A 6175-nucleotide genomic window follows, 5' to 3' on the forward strand; every position below is an offset into this window, starting at 1 on the left:
GTAATTAAACTGGTACTTCTTTGCACATAGTAAATACTGCTTATTGTTTAATATGATTATTCAGAAAAGTGCTGTTTCTGTGGTGTTGTATTATCTAAATAATCATGTTTAACTCTTTTTTTTTTTAACCAGGCTATAGTTTCTAACTGTTCTGTTCCTGTGGTTTTTGCCAGCGTGTAATAAAAAGGTTTTCTTTAAATAGTTATTTAATGCATTAGCTGCCTGTAAATACTTCTTGTTAAGTACTCTGGAATGTGCTGTAGAAGCTGTATTAGCTCAGTCAAAAGCACTGTTTGAAAACCAGTTTGTTTTGGGTTATTTCTATTAAATTAGAAAAATAAATCAAATTTGGGTTTCTTTTTATTTTCTTTTATTTTCTGCAAATGGAGGTTGTGTCGTTAGGTTACCAATTTGCAGCTGGCAGATGAGTTTTCTGGTGCTTGTTGTGAGCCCCTGCAGCTCCAGCAGCCGCTCCTCCCGCCCGGGGGCAGCGAGCTCAGCGAAATGCCAAATAGAAATCACTTTTCCTCTTTCTTTTCCTCTTGTTTGGAGGAGAGCCGTGCCTCCGAGCCATCCCAAGTGTGGTTTGCTTATCGGCTCTGCTGGCCACGGTGTGTGTCCGAAGGATGGAGACGGCACAGCAGAGCGTTCTGTGCCAGCACTGCTCCTCCTGTCTGCTCCATCGGGATCACGCTCGGCACTGCGCTCTGATTTCGGAGTGAAGACGTTCAATGCCAATCTGAGGTTCATTTGGCTCATGGCAACGGGGAATGTGCACGGAGAGCAGCAGCAGCTGCGTTAGGAAGCGGGATGTGCCCGGAGCCATCAGCCTCCTCTGCTCAGATGGGCATCCCATGGACGCAGGGATGGCCCAGAGCACATGCAGCTTTCTGCTGAGAGCTGGCACGCCAGCAGCTCTGCCCTCACACTCCCCGCTGAGGTGTGGGTCACCAGGGGGTGCTCCTGGCACTGAACGAGTACAGTTTTGACTTGGGAAGAAACTCAGGCTCTGATCTCTGCAGCCGTGGCAGTTGGTTACCTGCATGGTACAGTGTGATGAAGGCAGTGCATGTTACCCAGAGCCCGGGGTCAGCACACACATCCTTAAGCAGAGTGCAGTGACCTGGGGGCTTCAGCTCCTCTCATTTCTCTCCATCTTGGCCTTACTGCAGTGCTACGCTCACACGGGCAGTGCTGTTTTGTTCGTCTGATGGAGGTTTCTCTCCCCACCTCAGCGTGCAGAGCTGCAGTGTGGCTTCGTTTAGTTCTGCAGCCCCTGAGCTCCGCCGGCTCCTGCTGGGGGACTGCGGGCACGTCCAACCAAGTTACACCTTCTGCCCAATTCTAATCGATCTAGTCCTCCTCCAGGTACACCCAGAGCAGTATCCCTGTGATGTGTCGGGCTCCTGGTTACAGCAGGCTGAGGAAAACTAACTTCTGTTGGCAGTAATTCGGTACATTGGTTCAATCCCACCCCCTCCTCCCGAGGAGCCCTCTCTGCCTCTCTCCTCAGGCATACAATGAGCACTGTCAGCCTTGCTGCTTGTGCAGAGCTCTGCTGGCTTTGGGTCCAGCTTTTGGGGTCTGCGAAGTGCTGAAGGGGAAACACAGTTGTGTGACACCACCTGGAGAGCCTCAGATTAATCAAGGAGCCCACAGCTTTCCTTCCACATGTTCATTTTCTCCAGTAATTAAAACAGTGCATTTTCTTGCAGCGGCACAATTGTATACCATCGTGTTTGCTTTCTCTGTTACAGAAATCTTACTGTTTTTGCTACCTGTATTTCCAAGGGAGGGGTGAAAATAACTAGAACGTGGCATCTATTTCATAAGCACCCTGGGAGCAAACAACTTATCACTCCTTACTTTCCATGCTGGGATATTCAGGAGCTCTATGCCTGGAGCTGAACATCTACTCCCCTGATGTGCAGCCAGGGGAGATCTGGTGCTCAGGAGCAGGAGGGCAGCGTTACCTTTGCTTCGTGTGTTGTTCTGTGCCAGGATGGGTGCTTCAGGAGCTTCATTGCTCACAGCACAAGAGCAGGGGCCTGGAGACCTTTGATTTGGGGAATGTTTTGATTAGAGGAACAGAGAAGCGATACGTGCTTTCTTCTTTTGCAAAGAAGTTTAACTCATTGCTCTCTGGGCAAAGCAGCTCAGCCTGATTGTCCTCTCCATCGTGGGCGATGCTGCTCTGCTTTTCTTCACTGTCAGCAGCAGAAGGGCTGAATTCTGAGTGCTCCAGGGGCAGGGGTAGAGCGGAGTCCCAAGAGTTGGAAGGGACCTTTAAAATTCATCTGGTCCAGCTCCCCTGCAATGCACATCTCGATCAGGTTGCTCAGAGCCTGATCCAGTCTCACCTTGAAAGTCTCCAGGGATAGGACACCAACCACATCTCTGGGCATCCTGTTCCAGTGCATCACCACCGTCACTGCAGATGACTTTTTCTTTCTATCCAACCTAAATGTTCCCTCTTTCAACTTGAAGCTGTTTCCCCTTGCCCTATCACCACAGACCCTCCTAAAGAGTCTGTCCCCTTCTTTCCTGTAGCTCCCCTTTAGATGCTGGCAGGTTGCTATCAGGTCAGCTCACAGCCTTCTCTTCTTCATGCTGCACAGCCCCAGCCCTCTCAGCCTGTCCTCATAGGAGAGCTGTTCCTAGCCGTGTATCACTTTTGTGGCCCTCCTTTGGATGCACTCCTACAGCTCTAGGTCTGTCCTGTACTGAGCCCTCCCCATAGGGATGCATCACTCCAGGTGAGCCCTCACCAGCTCACAGTAGAGGGACAGGATCCCCTCCCTCACTCTGCTGGCCACACATCTTTTTGTGCAGCCCAGGATATGGTTGGCTCTCTGGGCCGTGAGTGCACAGTGCTGGCTCATGCCCAGCTGTCACCCACCAGTGCTCCCAGGTCTTTTTCAGCAGTTCTGCTCTCAATTCTTTCCTCCCCTAGATTGTACTGGTAATGAGGATTGCTTCAACCCAGGTGAGAGATCTTGCATTTGAATTTGGTGAACCTCATGAGGTTCAACCTGGACCCACTGCTCAATCCCTTTCCTTGGATCTTTATTTACTAGAGAGTATGTATAACTTCAAGAAGAGGTCCAATAATGTACGGTGTAGCTTGCTTCATTTTTTTCTCCCACACTTAGTTTGAGGTCCAATCCCTGTGATTGCTATCGGATTTCTACTTACTCTTAAATCTCTGTTTCAGCTCTGACAAAGCAGTACCATCCTCCTCTCAGTGCACACGTTGGGTGAAGCTGTTTGCTCAGCTTTGCCTGATCCACACAACAAAGCAGCACGAGAAGGATGCACGCTGCATTTACACACAGACATCGATGCTGCCAGAGGACCCAGAGCAGAGTCATTCTTACCAGCAAGAAGATCAGAATCTTCTTCAAGCTGTTTCCAGTTACTGTATTAGCTGGGAGAGTAAACAATGCCATCCTAACGATGGTGTAAATGAACACTGCTGCTCCCTCTCTGGATTTTGCTATCTTGAACACAAGCAAACCTCCACTCTCCCAGACACATGACCAGATAAGCTGAATGAAAAATAAATGGTATGTACAGTGAGCAGTTTTCAGGCTCCAAGCACAAACAGCCCAGGATTAGAAATGCATGGACTGTGCTCTCACAGAACTGCAGTGTGACACAAAACTTCCTTCTTCCTCCAGTGCTTTATTTGGTGCTTCTGCTTCTCTGCTGAGAGGGAGATCTGGGAGGAGAAGAGAAGTAAATCTCGTATCTCAGTAACAACCTATGTCTGTATGAGCATGAAAATGCTGGAGAGAGCTCTTGCTTACGGACAGCAGCGGATCGCACCACCAGGGGGTGGTGGCTGCATCGCAGTGTCAGACCGTGAAAGGGGCAGGTGACATAAATTCACTGTCATGAGGTGCAGGTAAAGTCTGTGTTGGTGTTCTGAAGAAACCGTGGGGGTCCGGGTCTGCTGTCACTGTCACCCCAGCTCGGGATCCTGATCTGTAAGTGAAGGGGAATGGCTGATCCAAAGTGACACTGGATTCAAAGGGAGAACATTCTTGGCATTACGTCTGAAGCAAAATTAACGGTTGGTATTGTTTTTCTTTCCCTGAATAATTGAATTGTGTTATTGATCTTCGTGTTACAAGCTCTCCATTGGACATTAACCTTTTTCTCTGAGCGCTCTGTGTTTGCTCTGCTGTTGTCCTTATGCTGCATCACAGCTGCAGGATGGGTGTCTGTCCAGTGCACACCAAGTCCCTCTGCCCGGGCACTGATAACAGCACTGATAACAGCACAGATGTGTTACAGCAGAAGGAACAGGGCTGAGGAGCTGGGAATGATTCCAGCACGGGTGTGGAGCCTCACATGTATGTCATCTTTCCTAGAAACACACCCATGGGGAATTTTGGGGTGTTTGTCACATCAGTGTTGTGCAAAACTGTACCAGAGCTGAGCTCCCGGTCAGTTACCATTTCCATTTCCAGCGTTGCAGGGTTTGGGATCTCACAAAGCAGAGCTCAGTGCAGCTGGGCTGCTCAGTGTTTGCTGTTTGCAGGTGGTTCAAACTGCTGCAGAGGGTTACGCAGCGCTGACCAGGAGGTGGTGGTGTCTAATTAAAAAACGTCTCTCTTAATAAAAGCTTTCCAACACATTGCCACGGCAACAGAACTCTTTGGAAGGATAAGTGCTTGACAGGTGAAGTGCACTTGCCAGGCAAGGGCTGCTGTGCTGGGTACATATTCATCAGTTACCTGTGAGACAATTAACATATACACACACCTATCTCAGGTAGCGATTGATGAGGTTTCCAATCTTCTATTCCACAGTCTCTTCTGCCATCTAGCATCCTTCTAGCATTGTGAAAGTCCAACCAGCAGCCCGTTCCTTCATCCCGTGGTCTTCCTCTCTCGCCCTTCCTATGAACTCTCCTCACTGACACACGCTCAGTAGGAGAATGCCAATTATAAGTAATTTAAAGTCATAACCTTTGCTCACTCAGCACTGCTATTATTTCTGAGCATCTGCTCGTCCTTGGATAGAGATAAGTTTTGTGTCTTTTAATGATTTATACCGGGGTGTTGGAAGATAGAGGAGGAGGATAGAGAGGAGTACCTTGATGCCTGCCTGTTGTATCCCAACCTCCTCCTGGAGTGAGACAGCTCAGCCTCATGCAGTGCCCCTGGCTTCCTTTGGTGTTTGATGGCCTACTCACCATTGTTTCAGTACTGTGTTTCTTTTGCTGAAGGTCTCTTGTTACAACAGAACTGCCTCACAGCACGCTTTAAAGCCTTTAGTGCCACATCCACGACTATTCACAACACCTAAATGCCACTGCAGTTTTGCAAGCAAGAACTAATCACATCATACAACAATTCAACAGCTGTATGTCTAAAAACACGCCACTAAAAGATATGGTGTATTTACTTCTTCACATCACCAGGCTGCAATTTCAGGCTGAGCTTCTGGGAGCCGCGCTGCCTCACGTGAGCCCACGGGGCTGATGTTTGTGGGGGTACAGGTGCATCTCTGGGGACCTGCGAGAGCTCATGGAGCTTCAGTAATTACCAGAGAAAATAAACACAACAGCATTAATCTCAACACGCTCTGTTGTGATGTGGGGCTGAGGGACCCGTGCAGCTGCAGCTCTCACTTTCTGTTTTGCTGATTATCTGCGCCCTGCTCCTCTGCTCCGGGGCCGACAGGAATCATTCTGCTGAGCAGAGCTGTAAGTGCCTGTTACAGAGATGCTTCTTTTTTCATGCATGCCAAATATGTGCTCGAATTCGGTTCTGTCGTGTGGCATGACATGCCTGATGAGTCGCGACAGAAACTAAAAACGCCGCCGTTCCTTCTTCTTAAATCTGGTCATGAAGCACAGTCACGTTCTCGATCTCTATGGCCACCTCCAGCTGGCTGCTGTGGGACTGATGCAAACAAAGCCTGCTGCCTGCTCCCTGCTGCCTTTAACAGCTGTAGGAGTTTGTGCAGTGTTTCTCTGCTGTCCTCAATCGGGAGATCCCAGCACTGACTTTTTTTTTTTGTAAGATTGATCTGGGAGTGAGATTTGAAACTCTGTGCCCGGGGAAAGGGCAACAGAAGGGTTAATAGGAATTATCTGGGCTGCGGCTTTAAAAGCGTAGTATGGAGGGCACGAAACTGAATTTAGTAGGAGGTTCTTTGTCTG

Source organism: Cyrtonyx montezumae, unplaced genomic scaffold (assembly GCF_038088225.1).
Source record: "Cyrtonyx montezumae isolate F1298 unplaced genomic scaffold, pur_monq_1.0 scaffold_26, whole genome shotgun sequence".
NCBI classification, from domain to species: Eukaryota; Metazoa; Chordata; class Aves; order Galliformes; family Odontophoridae; genus Cyrtonyx; species Cyrtonyx montezumae.